The sequence below is a fragment of the Pituophis catenifer genome, unplaced genomic scaffold (genome assembly GCF_029215685.1).
Source record: "Pituophis catenifer annectens isolate HBS135680 unplaced genomic scaffold, rPitCat1.0.hap2 SCAF_1, whole genome shotgun sequence".
In the NCBI taxonomy this organism is placed as follows: Eukaryota; Metazoa; Chordata; class Lepidosauria; order Squamata; family Colubridae; genus Pituophis; species Pituophis catenifer.
Genome location: NW_027256881.1, coordinates 31,329,291 through 31,351,115, shown reverse-complemented (window position 1 = coordinate 31,351,115; position 21,825 = coordinate 31,329,291).

Genomic DNA, 21,825 nt, shown 5'->3' with positions numbered 1-21,825 from the left:
TCAGTGATGGAGTCAACTGACTATATCGGAATGCCGGGAGCCACAGCCACTCAGTCTTGGAAGGGTTGAGCCTGAGCCTGTTCCTCCCCATCCAGATCCGCACAGCCTCCAGGCACTGGGACATCACTTCAAGGGCATCGTTGGGGTGGCCTGGGGTGGAGATGTACAGCTGGGTGTCATCAGCGTACTGGTGGTATCTCACCCCAAAGCCACGGATGATCTCGCCCAGCGGCTTCACATAAATGTTGAACAGGAGGGGCGAGAGGACCGACCCCTGAGGCACTCCACATATAAGAGGCCTTGAGGTCGACCTCTGCCCACCTGCCAACACGAACTGCGACCGGTCGGAGAGAAAGGAGGAGAACCACCGTAATACGGTGCCCCCCAGACCCAATTCTTCCAGCTGGTGCAGCATGATACCATGGTCGATGGTATCAAAAGCCGCTGAGAGGTCTAACAGGACCAGAACAGAGGAACAACCCCTGTCCCGAGCCCTCCAGAGATCATCAACCAACGCGACCAATGCCGTTTCCGTGCTGTGTCCAGGCCTGAAACCCGACTGGAACGGATCTAGATAGGATGTTTCCTCCAAGAATTGTGGAAACTGTCGCGCGACCACACTCTCAACAACCTTCGCCAGGAAGCGAAGGTTGGAGACAGGACGATCTCATATATATTAGTGATCATAGGGCCATTTATATAAAACTGAAACTTCATTGCTGAGAGAAGAAAAGGGAATGAGGAAACAATGTGAATGAGGTCGGGGGCCATACCTCAGGGCTTTCAGAAGTGCCCTGCTTGTGAAAAGAGATGGGGAGAGGAAAAAGAAATTGAGTTCTATTCAACATAATCATTGTATCATTAGTTTAATGTTAGCAAGTATATAATAGCATCATAATCACACGGATTGGGGCAAATTGCAATTTTCTTTATATACTATATTTGTGCAAAATAAGGTCCAGTTTTTGCCTAAATATTTTACCTTTAAAATTATTATTATTATTATTATTATTGTTGTTGTTGTTGTTGTTGTTGTTGTTATTATTATTATTATTTCAATTTATATGCCACCTTTCTACGGAGATTCAGGGCGGCTTACACTGCATTTAGAAAACCATTATAAAAACATTTAAAAATTAAAACATTAAAACCCATTCACACTATTCATGGCCGGATCTCACAAGATCGCAACAGCGAGATCAACGGCCCCATGCCTGCCAGAAAAGACAGGTCTTCACCGCTTTTCGGAAGGCCAATAGGGTGGGGGTGGTCCGGACCTCAGGAGGTAACTGGTTCCAGAGAGCTGGGACAGCCACAGAAAAGGCCCTCCCCCGTGGGCCCGCTAGCTGGCATAGCTTAGCTGACAGGACCTGGAGGAGACCAACTCTGTGGGATCTTACCGGTCGCTGGGAGCTATGTGGTAGAAGGCGGTCTCGAAGATAACCTGGCCCTGAGCCATGTAGGGCTTTAAAGGTAATAACCAATACCTTGAATTATTCCCGGAGACCAATAGGGAGCCAGTGCAGCTCGCGGAGAATTGGTGTAATGTGGGTGTATCTAGGTGCACCCACAATAGCTCGCACGGCTGCATTCTGGACCAACTGTAGTCTCCAAACACTTTTCAAGGGTAGCCCCATGTAGAGCGCATTGCAATAATCTAACCATGAGGTGACAAGGGCATGAGTGACTGTGAGGAGAGCCTCCTGATCCAAATAGGGTCGCAATTGGTGCACCAGGCGAACCTGTGCAAAGGTCCCCCTAGCCACAGCTGTCAGATGTTGCTCTAATCTTAGCTGTGAGTCTAGGAGGACACCCAAATTGCGAGCCCGTTCTGAGGGGGACAACTTCTCCCCCCCCCAGAACCAAGGATGGACAATCAACATAGTCTTTAGGAGGCAATACCCACAGCCACTCGGTCTTGTCTGGGTTAAGTCTGAACCTGTTGACTCCCATCCAGACCCTTACAGCCTCCAGGCACCGGCACATCACATCCACTGCATCACTGAATTGATGCAGGGTAGAGATATACAGCTGGGTATCATCAGCGTATTGCTGATATCTCACCCCGTATCATCAGATGATCTCACCCAGTGGCTTCATGTAGATGTTAAATAGGAGGGGAGAGAAGACCGAGCCCTGAGGCACCTGCAAACAAGGGGCCTAGGGGTCAACCTCTGTCCTCTTACCAACACTGACTGTGACCGACCAGAGAGATAGGAGGAGAACCACCATAACACGGTGCCTTCCACTCCCAACTCCCTTAGTTGTCCCAGAAGGATACCATGGTCAATGGTATCGAAAGCCGCTGAGAGGTCAAGTAGCACCAAGATAGAGGAATGACCCTATCTCGGGCTCGCTAAAGATCATCCATCAATGTGACCAAAGCAGTTTCCATGCTGTAGCCAGGCCTGAAGCCAGACTGAAAAGGGTCCAGATAATCCGTTTAATCCAATGACCACAGGAGCTGAAGTGCCACCACTTTCTCTACAACCTTTCCCACAAAGGGTAGGTTGGAGACTGGACGAAAGTTCTTTAATTCTGCTGGATCCAGGGAAGGTTTCTTGAGGACAGGCCTTACAACCGCTTCCTTCAATGGTTGTGGGAAGGACCCCTCCTTCAAGGACACGTTAACTAAAGCCTGGAGCCAGCCTCGTGTCACCTCCCTGCTGGCCGAGACCAGCCAGGAGGGGCACGGATCCAACAACAAGTGAAGGAACTCATCGCCCCTGCAGCCTTGTCCACTTCTTCATGAGTCACAGGCTCAAACTCATCCCACACAATAGGACTAAGACCTGCCCCTGTCATCTCGGTCGGAATTGCCCAATCAGAGGCAAGGTCCATCCAAATCTGAGCAACTTTATCGAACAGAAACTGCACAAACTCCTCAGCTCTACGCTGCAAGGGCTCCTCCACTCCCCCTACATCAAGGAGGGAGCGTGTCACCCTAAATAGGGCGGCTGGGCGCGAATCAGCAGATGCAATAAGTGCGGAAAAATGCTAACATTTTGCCGCCCGTATTGCCACTAAATAAGTCCTAATAAAGGCTCTTAAGAGTGTTCGGTCAGATTCAGAGTTATTGGTCCTCCAGCGTCACTCTAGATGTCTCTTCTGGTGCTTCATCTCCCGGAGTTCCTCGGTAAACCAGGGAGCTTTCCTGGATCCACCGTCATGGAGAGGTCGCAAAGGCACAATCCGGTCCAATGCCCCAGATGCCGCCCCCAGAGTTACGTACAATAACAGACCTCCGGATTTTTCGTCGGGCCCTGAAAACCCATTTATTTCAACTAGCTGGGCTGGCTTGAGTCAAATTTTAAATTGATTTTAAATTGGAACAGTTTTAATTATGGCCAAGATATTTAATTATTTTAATCAGTTTTTTAGATTTTGTATGTTTTGTATGTATGTCTTGTTTTACTTTGGCTGTTCACCGCCCTGAGTCCTATATTGGAGAAGGGCGGTATAGAAATTTAAACAAATAAAATAAATAAATAAATTCCAGGCAGCCAGATGGTAGGTCAGATTAGAATCATGCATACTCATGTAACAGAAGCAGTGGAATATTGCTTTTTATTCTTTGCATCATATTCCTTTTTAAATTATACTTGTTTTAAATTTAGGATCATCTTTCTAACTATGCTACTTATGATTGCAGGATTAAGCTGAAAGAAATATCCAGAAATTAGCACACTTGTTCCAAGTTGTTACCTCAGGCCTACCAAGCTACTTGGTTCTCCATTTTGAATTCTCACCCTGTTTCCTGGGCCCCCAAAATAATGGTTCACACAGTACCTAATTCTACATGTTTAGATTCTTTCTTTAAAAGGCTGAAAATCAAAGCACTAGTTTTAAGCAGAATCTGTAATTTCAACAATGCTTCAGGGCCTAACAACAACTCAGAAGCAGTCTTAGAAAATAAAATGGTAGATGTTACAACCCAGTGCTTTGTTTGATGTTTATTATTTAACTAATCAATGTGTGTTTTGTAATTCACCGTACATATTACCCTTAACCATTTTCTGACACTGCCTATAACACGATTTCAAAATTCTAAATGTTTCCTTTGATCAATTAAACTCATTTTAATATATCATCCCCCCCCAAAAAAGAGAAAAATACCCACATTTTTCAGTTGGACCCTGCAGTTTAAGAATGCATTTTGTGCATTCATACTGCAAAAAGGATTCAAGCGATAACAGGTAAATGGGAAGTTTGCTTAGTTTACTGTTGAAGTTTTTTTAAAAAAGCTTCCTGACTTGCAGTTAGGCCAAGGTGCTATCTATGCTGAAAACAGCTTATGGTACTTATTGTATTTATTAAATGTGGTTATTTGATGAGTGAGGTTTTTTTATAGACAACTGATAAAAAAAAACAATTTCATTGCTGTTTTTAACAAAGTTATCAACATTCCTAGGAAACGTTTGATATTACAAAATTACACACAGACCAAAGCAAAAATAGATTTTTACCCCTATTGAATACAATTATCATATAACACTGATCACTAATTATCATACATCATCTTCAGTCTTTATTAAATGCATGGAGGTGCACAGTAGATGAATCTGCCACTTCTATTTTTCTCATATTCTTTTTTTAAAAAAAATATTCTTAAATTATTTTCTTTCAATTTACGAAGAAATTAGAAAAAAATATTTTCTCAAGGAGTAAATTGAATTATTTATCTGCCGTGGACAAATACAGATGCCAAAGGTTGGTTGGATATACTTTGCTCACTTTCAGTCTTTTAACATAAAAGACTGAACATAAAGAAAAGACTTGATGGGTTGACTTCAAAGTTGACTGAAGTGTTTAAATCTGAATTGAATCATTTTTATATAGCTATAATTTCTGCAGTCATGTTTTTGCTCAGATTTTTTTTCTTGTTTTATTTTCTTTCTGTATTTTTGTCTTACTTTATTTGTATTCACATAAATAAAACTTATTTTAATTTTTTGTTTTGTTCTTTGCTTAAAGCAAAATTGTATAAAACTGAATTAATATTAAATTATTTCTGCCCTATTTATGAAGAAACTTGCACATTTTGATAAATTCACATACTGTATTTTTTTTTTAAAAAAAAGAACTGAACCAAATTATAATCTCTCTTGTCCTTAATAAAAATCTCAGTATAAAAACATCCTACTGGATGGATTCTTAATTTTGGGAGAGGGTCCCACTGGAAATTAATTGCTTGATAGCAATATCAATTGCATCATAAAAGTCATGTTAAAACTGAACAAAGCAATGCCAGCTCTCCCTGCACTGTTTCATTTAAAGGTGGGTAGCCCACCCAGGAAATGAAGTGATCTTTATCAATAATTTAGCTGATAGCACAGCGCCAGGCTGCACCAGTGATGCCAAGAAAGTACCACCTCTCTGGTTTTAATGACACCAGCAGGGAAGTATAGTAAGACCAGTGCAAATCAACATTCCTTGCACATCTGGTCATGTCTGTGGATGGAAATATCAAGGACTAAGCTGACAGGACAAAGAGTTGGAAAGATAAAAAAATCAAGTGCATTCTGGAAGAATCCTTTACTTTGAATTCTTTGCATAAAGTCAGGATGGTGGAATATGTGTAGAATAGGTCATAAGGGAATCGTCTAGAAGGGGGGGGAGAAAGCTAAACTGGAGATGTTTCAAGAACCCTTTTCCAATCTTTATTCAAAAGAATCAGCATGATTGATTGATCCCTGTTGTGCATGTAAAAGAAATATGCACATTGGTTTAAATTTTACACATAGGATTACTTTAGTGAGGAAAATCTTAACATCTATGATCCTGACCATCTTCATATTCAAATCTTACATACAGAGACATTTGGGGTTAGTGTTATGTTTTGGAACTGGGCATTGTTTTAGCTTACAAATGCCAGTCAGACCAGTTCCCTAGCCTGCCAAGTTCAAATCACACTGCAAGAGTCTTACCCAGGCAATATGTTACACACTATCTACCTACAAAGAACACAACTAGCAATAGCAATAGCAATAGCAATAGCACTTAGACTTATATACCGCTTCATAGTGCTTTTTCAGCCCTCTCTAAGCTGTTTACCTAGTCAGCATATTGCCCCCAACAATCTGGGTCCTCATTTTACCCACCTTGGAAGGATGGAAGGCTGAGTCAACTTTGAGCTGGCGAGATTTCGACTGCCAAACTGCAGCTAGCAGTCAGCTGAAGTAGCCTGCAATACTGCATTCTAACATTGCGCCACCTCGGCTCATAGGTGATTTAACTAGGTGATTTAACAGGACACAAGCTGAGTTACAGTGACCCAAATAAAATAAGATCTGTGCTACTTTTCGAATTCAGAATTCTCACACCCAGGGTTAAACTTTGAAGGAAATACATTTGCTCTAATTCCATTAAGGTTCTCACCCTCTCCGCCTTCTACTTGTTCTCATTTTGGACAGAAATTCTGGGGGGTCTTCACCCACTCCCTGCATGCTTCCTAAATCCATTTTGAGGCTTTGAATATATGTGCTATGGAATTAAATCTATAATAGGTAGCCATGATCTATAACAGTGATGGCGAACCTTTTCGGCATCGAGTGCCGAAAAGGAAGCATTTCATGCGTGCTTGTCAGGGCCGCGACCAGGAAGAGGAGCTGCCCAGGCGGCATGTACACATCGGATAAGGTACTTCTGGTTTCTGGTGCACACATGCGCGCTGACCAATAAGTCTTCTGATTACTGCCATGCATGCGCACGCACCGATCAGCTGGCTAGTGTACATGCTCATGCTGGAAAACAGAAGACCAGCTCTTCTGGTTTCTGGCACTGCCGCACGCACAAAGGCCAGCTGGTTGTTGCATGCGCATGCACACCAGAAACCTGAAAAAGGAACGGGTGACGCCGCACGTGCCAGGCAACATGGCTCCATGCGCCACTTCGCACACGTGTGCCATAGGTTTGCCATCATGGATCTATAATAACGATACTTGTGGAAAAACAATTATTTTGAATCGGTCTAGAAAATATTTATTTTATTTTATTTATTTATAAAATCATCCCGCTTAGTACATGACACTGGGCAGCTCACAACATTAAAACAAAACAAGATACAAATACAAAATAAATAAGAAATAAAAAACAGCAGCTGGAGGATCATAAACATGCTCTCAACAGATCCAGGAAACAGGCCCTGGGGCTATTTAAGCCTTGAATCCAACCTCCTACTTTATAAAGGAATCAAGATTAAAGCTTTCATGACAGACAGCTTTAATCATCAGACTGCAAACTCTTATTCAGTCTCTTCTCTATTCCAAGTTCATTCTTACATGCACTGTTTCCACACTGGTATTTCTTCATATATGCTGATAAATTTCTGTTTTATAAACCAAAAGTCTCATGTTTCATTATTAAACATCATTGTTTTCATCCCTTTTTCTCTAAATCTATCAAAGAAAATTTTAATTTTGCCTTCTGAAATGTAAAGTACACTACCCAATTTTATATTATTGAAAATCTGACAGGTATTTCCTCCATCTCCTCTTCTAAGTTATTAATAAAATGTTGAACAATACAGGATCCAGAGTTTGAACCTTGTGGTACTCACTTGATACTTCTTTCCAATTTCATGAGAGGCCATTGACAATCATTTTTTAACATGATTTCCATCTCCTTTTTCTACTGCCAGGACACAAGTAAATAACTTCCAAGATAGCTTGTTAGCTTTAAGTTATTGAATAACTTCTTCAATAGCTTGAAGAAATCTCTGATTACATATTCCTATGTCTCACAGAGGTTCATGTAGAAGTTTCTTGGTATCTTTCTCCCAAGTTGCTTGATATAACCAGCAATTTTAATGAAACCGACAATGAAATGGTGTGCAGTTTCTGATATCAAAGGTTTCCAGATATCCATTGGGGATATCTACAAGGATACAGCAGGTTTTCTTGTATGGTTAATTCCTCAATAGATAGACTTCAGGGGGACTTAAAAGGCTCATCTGCAACAGTCCTGTTTTTCTCATCTATACAGTTTTAGTCATGTATTGTAAACCTTGCTTGGACTACTGTACTATCTGTAGCAGTTCAGATAGAATTACTCAAGATCATGTGCCTTACACTGGTAATGTGCAAAAAAACCACACCATTAATAAACATATATGTATTAATTTTCAATAAGGATAATATCTCTGAAGTTTGTTTAATGTTAGATCTGGGCCCCGAATTGAGAGTTTGGGGGAATTGAGGTTTGATAACTCAATTTAAGAAACAGGAGGGAAGGAAATGATTTGCAAATTCCGCTACTTCCAAATAAGCTTGAGGAACGGCCTTCTCTGATCTGTTCCAAGCTGAGTGAAAAACAGTCCATCTCAGTATGTGGATGTTGACAGTGTCTTCCATATCTAATCCATTCATCTTCTTTACAAATCAGATAAAATAGATAGGTGATATATTTAGGAACTTTGAAATCCATATAAAGAGGGAACAAGTGGTCTGTTTCTAAACAATGTGGTGAGTCTTTTTTATGATAGAGAACGATTCTTTGAAAATAGGTAGTGGGCTCCCGCATGCACTAATTTAATCATATCTGAATGCTTTTCAAATAGAAAAGAAGATTACAACTATTTTAAACCATTTATCTTTAAATGTTGAATTCCTTCACTTGGTCTGATCAGGCTCCTTTTCTTGATTTTACTTCCTTTGGGAACAATTTATCCTCAAGACCTAGATGGTCTGCTCAGGGGTGCTATTCAGCAGGTTCTGACAGGTTCTGGAGAACCAGTAGCAGAAATTTTGAGTAGTTCGGAGAACTGGCAAATACTACCTCTGGCTGGCCCCAGAGTGGGGTGGGAGATTTTGCAGTTTCCTTCCCCTGCCATGCCCACCAAGCCACACCCACCAAGCCAGACCCACAGAACCGGTAGTAAAAAAAATTGAATTCCACCACTGGGTCTGCTGCCAGTCAAAGAAGAAAAAGACCCAACCATCAGCCTGACCTCAATACCAGGGAAGATTCTGGAAAAGATAATCAAGCAATGAATCACTGAACACCTAGAAGCAAACAAAGTAATAACCAAAAGCCAACATGGGTTTGTCAAAAACAGATCATGCCAGACTAATCTTATTGCATTCTTTGACAAAGTGACAAAATTAGTGGACCAGAGGAATGCTGTCCATATAATTTACTTGGACTTCAGTAAAGCATTTGATAAAGTAGACCATAACCTACTACTAGATAAAGTAGAAAAATGTGGGCTAGGCAGCATCACTACCAGATGGATTCATAACTGGCTGACCACACTCAACATGTAGTCCTCAATGGAACTGCATCTACATGGAGGGAAATATGCAGTGGAATATCCCAGGACTCTGTTTTAGGCCCAGTGCTTCAACCTCTTCATCAATGACTTGGATGAGGGGATAGATGGGGAACTCAACAAATTTGCAGATGACACCAAGCTGGCAGGAATAGCCAACACTCCAGAAGATAGGCTCAAGATACAGAAGGATCTTGACAGACTTGAACATTGGGTGCTATCTAACAAAATGAAATTCAACAATGAAAAAAGTAAGGTTCTATATTTAGGGAAGAAAAACAAAATGCACAGGTACTGTATATGTGGTACCTTGCTCAATAGTAGTAACTGTGAGAGGGATCTTGGAATCCTAGTGGACAACCATTTAGATATGAGCCAGCAGTGTACAGCAGCTACCAAAAAAGCCAACACAGTTCTGGGCTGCATAAACAGAGGGATAGAATCAAGATCACGTGAAGTGTTAATACCACTTTATAATGCCTTGGTAAGGCCACACTTGGAATATTGCATTCAGTTTTGGTCGCCACAATGTAAAAAAGATGTTGAGACTCTAGAAAGAGTGCAGAGAAGAGCAACAAAGATGATTAGGGGACTGGAGGCTAAAACATATGAAGAACGGTTGCAGGAATTGGGTATGTCTAGTTTAATGAAAAAAAGGACTAGGGGAGACATGATAGCAGTGTTCCAATATCTCAGGGGTTGCCACAAAGAAGAGGGAGTCAAACTATTCTCCAAAGCATCTGAGGGTAGAACAAGAAGCAATAGGTGGAAACTAATCAAGGAGAGAAGCAGCTTAGAACTAAGGAGAAATTTCCTGACAATTAGAACAATTAATAAGTGGAACAACTTGCCTGCAGAAGTTGTGAATGCTCCAACACTGGAAATTTTTAAGAAGATGTCTATTCTATTTCTGAATTTGGCAGAAAAAAAAGCTTTATAAATGTCTATACATTCCAGATGGACTACGTTGCACTGCCAAACGGCCTATTGCTCATCTTAGCCTGACTATGGCATTTTATTCCATTTCAGGCAATTTTTAGGGACAAATTTTTAATCAGGAATATTTATTCTCTACTTTCTTATTAAAATATATGGAAATTCCATAGATCAGATCCATATCCTGGGGGCATTATTTGCAGGCACTTTAAAAGATTTACAATATGGCCAAGAGGTACCTTCTATTTTAGAAAAAAAAGGGGGGTGTCATCTTTATAGTCGCAGCATCAGGTTTTTAAACAAGGACCACCCACCTCATCCTCACTCCTTCCAGCAACATCATTCCATTGCTGTCAATGTGTGGCCCTCAATGAATCTTTATCCACTTGTGCTTGTGATGAGCCAAACATATTCTGGCAATGGGTCAAAGAGACATGGACCGTGCTTCCACTGAGCTTCCTCTGAATCATAGTTCATTCTGAAAAAGTAATACTAGAATAATAAATGTCTGTAAGACAGTTGCTAGCTCTTAAAAATTATTTTGAGATTTTTTTCCCCCGTTTCTGAGATTCAAGGAAAAGAGTAATCAGAACAAATCAGTTGTATTTGTGGCTTTACCCACTTGCTTCTTCTGTTTCTCACACCCATGGTGGTGGCATAAATGTGAGAGAACTACCCTAAGAATATTAATAAGGTAGTCTTTTTTTTTAAAAAAAATAATACTTCCTTTCTTTCCATCTTTGCTTAGCTCTGCAAATCCTGCTCATGAATGGGTTTCAAGCCTACCCTGTAAAAAGCTGACTATTTATATATCTGATTCTTTAAAAGCAATTAGGAATACAAAGCAGATGGTACGGCATTGTAGATTTCCCCTTTCATATTGCTTAAACACTAGAGATCAATAAGTCTAATATAAACAGATGATTTCCATAGCAGGGTTTTATAATTAGCTGGCACTGAATGTGTCCAAACTCTAAAATAATTAGCAGAAGCATGTGGCACACCATTAAAACCTTGTGGCTTGTCTGCATTTACATTTATAATTATTAAAGTTAATTATGATGCTTGTGGTATGGTTCCAAGCTCCTTTACAAGTTAGATTAATTTTTTTCCAGTCTTAGTTTTGCCTCTTCAGTCACCTTCTCTGAGCCCTCAGTGAAAATTCCCCAACAACTTTATAGCAGTGGCAGGGGGCAACAAAGGGTCTTTCTTTTAATGCCAGACAGCTGTTGTTCTGACCAACAGTCCAACATTTTAAAGAGAACATGGCACAAGAGAGACGGAGTGTATCCTATTCTGATCATGTTGTTCCCATTAGAAATTAATGTGTTAAAACCCTGGTTACACTTGGGCTTCCTACTCTTTAAACTGGAACAAGAAGGAATTTTGAATATGGTGAAAACAAAACAAAGAACCAGCAATGTATTGGGCATGCATTTCTTTCATAGTGGCAAAGTGTAGGAGTCCCCTCTCCACAATGCCTCTTTCATGACTTAAAGTTTCATGTACTTATTCCTGAAGACCAGTTATATCTCTACTTATAACAATTCCAAGAACTCTTCTTTGAAAAACGCACAGCTTTTCCCCACTGTTTCATACAAAGTTCAGCATTCCTCCCCCATCTCTATTGATACCTCTTTATGACCTTTCCACTTCACATATTGCCAGATGAATCCTGGGTCAGCACAGGTTGGTCAGAACTGTTCTGCTTGGTATTTGCTTTGATAGCTAGAAGGGATGCATGGAGGAGTGGAGAGCTTTAAAAACATCCAGTATAAATTCTTCTCTAAACTTGAACTATTTCTACCCTGTTTCCCCCAAAATAAGACATCCCCTGATAATAATCGGGCTTTTGAGCGCATGTGCTAAAATAAGTTTCCCCCCCCAAAATAAGCCCTCCCTGAAAATATTTAAACGCAGAGCTGGAAATCAGGTAAGACAGCAAGAGGAGTCCCATCTTTCTCCACGCACCCCAAAATAATAAGACCTCCCCGAAAATAAGGCCAAGCGCTTATTTCGGGGTGCAAAAAAATATAAGACAGGGTCTTATTTTTGGGAAAACACGGCAGAGTTGGGACCAAGTTCTTCACCAAATTTATGGTCTGAAAAAATATAAATTTCCATGAATTTCTCCATGGGAAGAAAGAAATTCTCCTTAAAATGTTATTGAAATATGGGAAGTCAGGATTACTCAAGGGAAAAAGGATACCTGTTAACTAACTAAATTATACCTTGGAGAATGTCTCTTTCTTTCAACATAAATTTCAAAAATAAATAATCCTTCATCAAATTGTATGACAGCTGGTTGCAAAACAAAATGTAATATTTCTACTTTTCATTTCTAGCGGCTTTTTTTTTTTAACTATCCCATTCAGCAGAATATTGCTTTTGTATTTTGATTTTTGTTTTGGTTTTAGACTTATATTATAAAGAAAATGAAAGTTGGGGGTCCTACCTGTATTAATCCACTGGATAGCAAATGGCTTAGATAAAATATTTCAGAACAGTTAAACTTTTAATTGCATATCATCCAGAAGCACTAAACCTTATATGTTCCAGATGTGTTCAGCTACAAAAGGCCTCAGAGGCATCCAAAAGCCAGTTAATGAAATATCACCAAGATAACAAAAGGACTCCTGTATTAAATTTTAATAAAGTTCAAAAGAAAGAATGAATTTGTTGGCTGAATCATCATGCCAAAGTACCTTTACTCCCTCCCTCCACCCTTGTATGACTCTCCAGACAATTGAACCATAATTGCCAGCAGCTTCATAGTAGCATAACTAATACCCACAGATCAGGAAGACTATAGACCAAAATATTTGGAAAGAACAATATTATGGAGACAATTATTTTATACACTATTCTGTTTCTTTATGGAAATCATGGAAGGATCCTTAAAAAATATATCATAGTGAATTCTCCAAAATCTAATTAATAATAGAACATCTATAGTCTATATATAAAAAAAGAACCTCTTTAGTCTAAACAGGAAAGATATAACATCTGGAAAGAAGGATGAGACAGAAGATAACAAGGGCAATTAAGACAATTGGACAAAATTCCCTTACTGTTAGGGGGAATAGGTGCTTCATAAGAGATGGAATTTTATATATCCTATTTCATGGCATTGCTTGCTCCATAACAACTATATGTAGTCATATTCCTATTATTTATTCTTTAGTCTGCAGATAATTTTAAAATATTATGAAATCTTATATATACATTTAGATAATACAAAATCCCAAAGTGGCATTATCATCAATAACAGCAAGAAGCTATATGTTTTTAGTTTTTCTATACTAGAACATTTCTTAAAGACAAAAACTGGATGCAATCAGATAAATAAAATCAAACTTTCACAGCTGAATGTGAACATACATTAATAGCAGAATCCAGTAGTAATTTAATCACCAAATTAAGTCATGTGGAATTCATAGCAGAGACCAAACATTATTGTATTTTTACAGAAGCCAATTTATACATTCAACTATGATTCATAAAGTACTTTTTTTCTATTCTATTCTTTCAGAGTCATAAATATAAGCCACCTGCAGTCATCTAGGAGTTGGGTGCTTCCAAATATTATTTAAAAAAATAAAATAATAATCCAAAATTAGCAAGTGGCAAAAGTGCCTGCAAATATCAATAGCCCTCCATGTATTTATTACTTGTTTGTTTTAGATTTGGGAAGTATTTGATCTTGTGACATTTCAGTCCACATTCATGGATTAGATCTACAATTTACACTTCATTATGCATTATTTGAATTTACATATTTTTTATTATTCTTTTAATTATGTCAGTTGTTTTAAATCTTAATTTCTGAGCCTTGTTAAGAAAGTTATCAAAATGGCAAGATGTAAGTTTTCTAAATAGAGAGGGTTTTTTCCTTCCCAGCCCAGTCAAACTGCCTCCTTTTAAAAACAATATTGCACATCAGTATTCTTCAAGTAACAGCATGTCTATCAGACAGTTGCTGGCTCTCTTTCCTACTTTCTCCAGCTCCAACCAGGCCTGGAGATGTTTGGAATGTGACAAGGTAGCAGCAAGCCTGCCAAGTTTGGTTGGCTAGCAAATTTATTTTCTTATCCTAAACTGATGATAAAATTTTCATGATGTGATGTTCCAGCAGGCCCCAAGTGCTACCCACCCAGAGCTGGAGGTGTGAAACTAACCATAGCCAAGAGTGCCATAAGGAAACAATCCTTCTGCTAAGTATGCTATTCTTGCAAAAGGATTCACTCTGATCTGCCCTTCCCTCCAGTAATGTTGTGCTTAGGTTTTTTCCCCACCTTGTTTTCCACTTCAACCTGAACCTGTTGACTGTTTCATAAAATATTATTTTTATTTCTGCAGTCTTACACTCCATAGAACATAGAATAACAGAGTTGTAAGGGACCTTGGAGGTCTTCTAGCCCAACCCCCTGCTCAAGCAAGGGACCCTATAACATTTCAGACAAGTCTCTTTTGGAAAGCCCCCAGTGATGGAGCACCCACAACTTCTGAAGGCAAGCTACTCCATTGGTTCATTGTTCTCACTGTTAGGAATTTTCTCCTTAGTTCTAGGTTGAGTCTCTCCTTGCTTAATTTCCATCCATTGTTTCTTGTCTTGTCTTTTGGTGCTTTGGAAAATAGTTGACCATGGCACACATTATAATGGTCTTTGAAGATTCCAACTGATAGTTATGTTATTGTTCGTTATGTTGTTGTCATTGAGATGAAAAATACATTGTCTGAGCTTTCTAGAAATTGGGGGTTGAGCAGGGGTTGGACTCCATGGTCAAGAGTCCCTTGTAAGTCCATGATATGTTAAGTTATATAATCAGATCAACATATACAGCACACACATTTTATTTATGAATTTATTTATGTATCTGCACATGTTCTTGTTGGGGGGGGCATATGAAAGTAGCAATGCATAGGTTGGTGATAAGTGAATGGCAGTAATGGGAGAACTAGAAATGAGTTTTGAGGAAAAAAATGTGCCATATTCTAAATTAGCACACCCCAAAAGGCAAAATTATTCTACTACCGGTAGATGACCTGAATGGATCAGTGGGAACAAGACAAGTGAGTACAGAAACAACTATTAGGCCATTGAGAAACTCACAGATAAATGTGAATGGTAACTGTTTTGTTGAGCATCTATTTAGAAAAATGTCTTTTTGTTTTGCACGCATATTTTACATAAGATTATACATACCTATGCAAAGGAGTGAGTATAAATCTAGAAGCATGATTGGTTTGGTTGTTTATAATGAAAGACTAAGAGAATTAATGAAGGATATAAGATTGATCAGACGTTTTTTTCAAATACTTTTATTAAGAATTATAAATGAGGAGAATAAAAGTCAATATAATACAAAAATAGAAACAAAAATAAATAAGGAATAAAATGGGGGGAGCTCTGTCAATTTTACCAGGTGTTTAATCTGGACTACTGTAATGCTCTCTACATGGGGCTCCCCTTGAAGAGCATTCGGAGGCTCCAACTGGTCCAGAATGCGGCCGTGTGGGTGGTTATGGGTGCACCTCATTACGCCCATGTAACAACTCTTCTGCGTGAGCTGCACTGGCTCCCAGTGGTCTTCTGAGTGCAATTCAAGGTGTTGGTGACCACCTTTAAAGCGCTCCATGGCATAGGACCAGGATATCTACGGGACTGCCTTCTGCCACCAACAGCCTCCCACCGACCAGTTCGCTCCCACAGAGAGGGACTCCTCAGGGTGCCGTTGGCCAAGTTATGCTGGCTGGCGACACCCAGGAGGAGAGCCTTCTCTGTGGGAGCCCCTGCCCTTTGGAATGAATTGCCCCCGGATATTTGTAACATCTCTGATCTCCGGGTCTTTCGCTGTGTCCTCAAGACCCTACTGTTCCGACAGGCGGGACTGTCTAATTGAATGATTTTAAATTGGGTTTTAACTTTGGGTTTTAAAATTCGGCCAAAACTATTTAATGATTTTAATTAATTTTAACTATGATATTGTATATTTATGTTTTTAATTTTGGCTGTACACCGCCCTGAGTCCTTCGGGAGGAGGGCGGTATATAAATAAAATTATTATTATTATTATTATTATTATTATTATTATTATTATTATTATTATTATTATTATTATTATTTTCATTTTCAGCATAGCTTGATTAGCACAAGTAAAAAAAATCTGCTCCAGCAATTTACCTCTTTGCAGCCAGCAGCAGAGTCTGCGCAAAACAGCTGAGAACAAATCAGCTGAGAGTTGGGAGGACGATCCAATCAACTTGTGCTAATTAGCCTGTGCTGAAGCTGAAAGGAGCTGTTTTTTCTTGCTATTTGCTTGCAAGGAAGTAACTGCTGCGAGGCAGAAGCCAAAGGGTGGGGGCCAGTGGGTGGGTGGGGCTACATTCAGTGTATAAGATGCACCTAAATTTTCACCCCCTTTTAGGGGGAGAAAAGGTGCGTCTTATACTCCGAAAAATACGGTACTTACTTACTTTACTTACGTACTTTACCTACCTCATATTTTCAAGTGAAGATTAGAGATTTGCAAATCATGCAAGATCCAATTCAGTCAACAACTCAAGTTGATTTGAATGGAATAATCTATCATAAATTCAGAAAAAGAATTGAGCCAATTCACTATAGATGGTGCATGCAATAGTCCATCAGATTATCAATTTCTACTCAGATATGCAAAAAAATAATCAAGTTACCAAACTGTTTTGAAGGTACTCAGTTCAATTTAGCACATTGAATCAAATCAAATATCGGATTATAACTGCATAATCTTAATGAAAATTTGCATGTAATTATGTGTAACAATGCTGTTTCTTTCTAGTAAAATTCATTTTAAAAGACTTGTACAAAAGAAAAATCAAGCAAGCAAGATAAAAGTCACTGTAGATTCATAACTTAATTGGTTTTAATTTCCAAACACTGCTTCTAATTAAGAAATTAGCCAATAAAATCATACAAATAAATAATTAAAATTAAAACAAGAATAACACCAGCTATCTATATATATAAATTTATTGCACTTCATAAATAAACATCAGAGGCTTATTGCTAGAATTAAGAGATCAAAGTCCAGGCAATTAAGTAATTTCTATGTTCTACTAGTTTCTGTGCAAATGGTTAAGTATATAGGAATTAAGTTATTTAAGTCAAAACCTTTTATTTAGCCCAGAATTCTGTCTGACAGAAGTTCATCTCAGTCTTAAGTACAGTGTTGTCCCTAACACAGCAACAGTACAATACTCATTACTGTTACTGTATTACTTACTCTGTTTATATCCTACCTTTCTTCAAACAGCCCAAGATCTCCCCTTGTTTTATCCTCATAAAAAAAGATAAAACAAGACAGGGTGAATCTGACTTGGTAGATCCAGATCAGAGAAACTTTCCCTATTTTCCATTTGAGTAGTTTCAACCTGGCTTTCGTGCCTGAGTTTTAATTAAATCATAATAGTAAGCCTATGAGATAGACTGGGCAGAGAGAGAATGACTGAATGGCCCAGTCACAAATGAGCTGTATGGTCAAATGAAGATTGAACCTGCATCTTTTCATCCCAGTCCTATTATTTCATCTCTAAAATACGCGAACTCCTACTACAGTATATTCTGCAAAGGTTGTTCTGCATGTTCATGAGAGAGCAGGATTTTAACTGAGCCATTTGTATTTCAGGAACCCAGCCACCATATTGCCTCAGCACACAGCAAACTTTGGCTTGGTAACTAGATGCACAAAATGGCACATGGACTCGAAGAATTGCCATGTATTGGCAGTACCTGATCAAAAGATGAGTGTGCTTAATTCCCATGTATACTAGACATTTTTATTTTCGTTTTATTACTAGAAAGCCTTTGTCCACTGTATATATTTAGAAACATGACTGCTAGTCTATCCTGCAATCCAAAGAGAAGATCAAGGCGAGAAAAGAAATTGTAAGGACCTCTTTGAAATTCAACACTAAAAAAGATCAGACATGCTTCTTTCTGTAGGTATTTTTAGGCTGGCCTGGAAAATAAAAAGAAAAGTTGTTTGTACAGAGAACACTTGCCTGGCTTTAATCCATGACAGGAACTATATCAAAGCTAAGGCAATGTTTGAAAACAATGAAATACTAGGACCAATGTCAATGGATAAAGCAAGCAAAGGGTTTAAAAAATAATAATTAAACTAATAGCAGGATTTCCATATTACAGGTAGTCCTTGACTTATGATCACAGTTGAGCCCAAAACTTCTGTTGCTAAGTGAGATGGTTGTTAAGTGAGTTTTGCCCCATTTTGTGATCATTCTTGCCACGATTGTTAAGTGAATTGTTAAGTGAATCACTGCAGTTGTTAAGTTAGAATCATAGTTGTTACATGAATTTGGCTTCCCTGTTGACTTTGCTTGTCAGAAAGTCAGAAAAGGTGATCACATGACCCTGAGGCACTGCAACTGTTATAAATGTAAAAAATAAAATAAAATTTTAATCACATGACCATGGAGATGCTGCAACAGTTGTAAGTGTAAAAAATGGTTATGTCACTTTTTTCAGTGACATTATAACTTTGAATGGTCACAAAACAAACTGTTGTAAATTGAGGACTACCTGCACCTGTTAGTTGATTTAAGGATCCATGAGACCTAGATGCTGTAATCACAGCTCACATAAGAAGGAAAAAAAGAAGTACAAAAATCTTATAATCACAGAGTTGGATCAATCATAGAAATGCTGAGTTCTGCTACCAAACGAGCATTATATTCTAAGGCTGGGGTGTCAAACTCGATTTCATTGAGGACTGCATCAGGGTTGTGTTTGACCTCAGGGTGACCGGGAGGCAGCTCACCATCACTTGTGTTGGGGGCACCTGTGGTGGCCAGAGTGCTCTGCCAGCGAAAACGGAGGTCAGGAGGGAGAGGCACCATGGGCCAGTCCTTCGCTGTTCCCAGGGCAGCTCCACAGGCCGGATCTAAGCACCCCAGATCTGGCCACAGGCCTTGAGTTTGATAATATAATGAAATGCAGTGATGAAAAGAGGAAATAATTTAAGAATATTAGTATATTGGTATAAACGGTTCAAAGCAGATGCTACTGTACAGGAAGTTTGTCATCCTCAGGGCTCCTTGGCAATATAATCCAAGCAATATGATCCAAAAAAAGACCCTTTTTCATGTCTAATGCAATGAGCATTCATCACTGACAATTACCATATAACTTATTCTTCCTCTTTTACAAGAATCCTATGGAGTAAATTAACCTGTAAAAAGCACAAAGTTGTCCTATGTCCTGCTAACAATTTCTATATCCAACTAAGGATCTGAACCTAGATTTCTGTAATATACTGTAATCTATTCAACTTTTCTCCACACTTTTGGTGACCTCTCTCAGGTGGTCAAAACATTTTTTTTACAGGAAATGGAAATTATTAAGATACTTTTCTGTCAGGTTTCAGTCCAGGATTTAGTACTGAGGCAACTTCTATGTGGCCACACATGTAGAAGACCTGTGACGGAGCTGGGATGGTTATGGCATATCCATCTCTGTGCTCCTTAATCTCTCAACAACATTCAATACCATCAACAACTGTATTTTTACAGCTAGCTCTATGCGTTGGGGATTGGAGGCATTACTTTTATAGTGGTTCTTTTCCTTTCTTCAGGGGCAATTTTAGCCTCTGTTGGTTAGTGGAGGTAAAAACCATTCTCTAAGCTCTTCCTGTGTGAGATGCCATTGTGTTTTACTCTCTCTCCCCTCCTTTTTAACATCTACATGAATCTGCTGATGAGATCATCTGCCGGTTTGGGGTTCATCTGCTGGTTTGGGATTCAGGGTTATCCATATACTGATGATATCTAATTATATCTTTCAACCTTAGACTAGCCAAGTGAAACTGTCAAATTTCTATTCCAGTGCTTTGAAGCTGTGTGGGTTTCTGTGGAGTGGAACCATCTCAAACTTAATCCTACCAAGACTGAGTGACTGTGGATGTTTGGACAACCTAAATCTGGGGCTATTTCAACTTTGATCTTGGATAGTGTACTATCTCCCCTTCAAGGTTAGTCTTCAATCTGGGAATCTTCCTAGGAAACAATCAGACAAGAGAGTCACTTAATGGTTACAGAAACAAATTTAGGATGGACTTCCCCTAATTGATCTAATGCAATGGCAAGAAGTTTCTACCTTAAAATTTTTAAATTTCTGTTAATGTGAGAATGATGATGTTATCCATTCAGTTGTGCCTGACTCTTGGCGATTCTATGAATCAGGTCTTTTCTCATTTTCCATCTGTTAAGGTAATGTTACAATAAAATAAAATTACCTCATCTAATTTTATTCATGTTTCCTGTCTAGTTTATTTGAGAGAACTTATAAGTCCAGAATGTGCTCACATAACATTGGTTACTAGTTTGCTTCTGGGTATGATTCAATATAAAGTTCTATATTGAATAGCACCTGATTAACTGAAGGACTGCCTTTCTTTTATATCTGCCTGGTCATTTTGATTTTGTACAGTTGGTGTACTCTGGTTCCTTCAATTAACCAATGCCATCTGTGGGCACACTGGAGTATAGCAATGCCTGCCCTTTAAAATGTAAGGTAAAGGTAAAGGTTCCCCTTGCACATATGTGCTAGTTATTCTAAGGGGCAGTGCTCATCTCCGTTTCAAAACCAAAGAGCCAGCGCTGTCCGAAGACGTCTCCGTGGTCATGTGGCCAGCATGACTAAACGCCAAAGGAGCACGGAATGTTGTTACCTTCTCACCAAAGGTGGTCCCTATTTTTCTACTTGCATTTTTTATGTGCTTTTGAACTGCTAGGTTGGCAGAAGCTGGGACAAGTAACGGGAGCTCACCCTGTTACACAGCACTAGGGATTCGAACTGCCACTGAACTGCCGACCTTTCAATTGACAAGCTCAGCAATGAGGTTCCCTCAAAACCACTCTGCTATTGTTCAGAAGAGTCTTGAAGACCTGGCTCTTTACCCAGGCCATTTGCAAGGGAGAGTGAAAATTCTTCATCAGGCTTGGATTTTTTAAGTTTTTGATTGATTGAAAACCCAACATGTTTCAGTCAGATACAAATTTGGCATACTCTTTAGGTACCAGGCTAAGATTTTCTTCAACTCCCAGGAACCTTTAAAGTGTGTTTTAATTTTATGTGCCTGCATTCACTAATAAATGATAGGGCTTTTTATATATATGAGAGTTGGGTGTGTTAGAAGAAAGGTCTTCTAACCATTGGATCCTGGTTTATTCCAACCAGGGTCCAATGGGCACATAGGACAACAGAGGAATCAGAGGAAACAATTGTTAGCTTAACAGATAGTTCAGCAATCAAAGATGGCCATCAGTTAAGGGCAGAGACCGTAAAATTTATGGGGAAAAATCTGTTCTTGGTTTGTGAGATGTGTGGATATGTCTGCCAGTGTGTTTGAGAAATGCATAGGATCTGGTAGGGAGGAAACACAATTTCTTCATCCTGCAGGATATGGCAATCTTTATCTCATTGTGTGTCTAAGTGTTGAATTTGGTCCAGTGGTGGGTTGCCCCCGGTTCGCACCGGTTCTATAGAACCAGTAGTAAACCGGTGGGAGGCTCCGCCCATTGACCCCGACGTCATCAGAACGCTTCTGCGCATGCACAGAAGA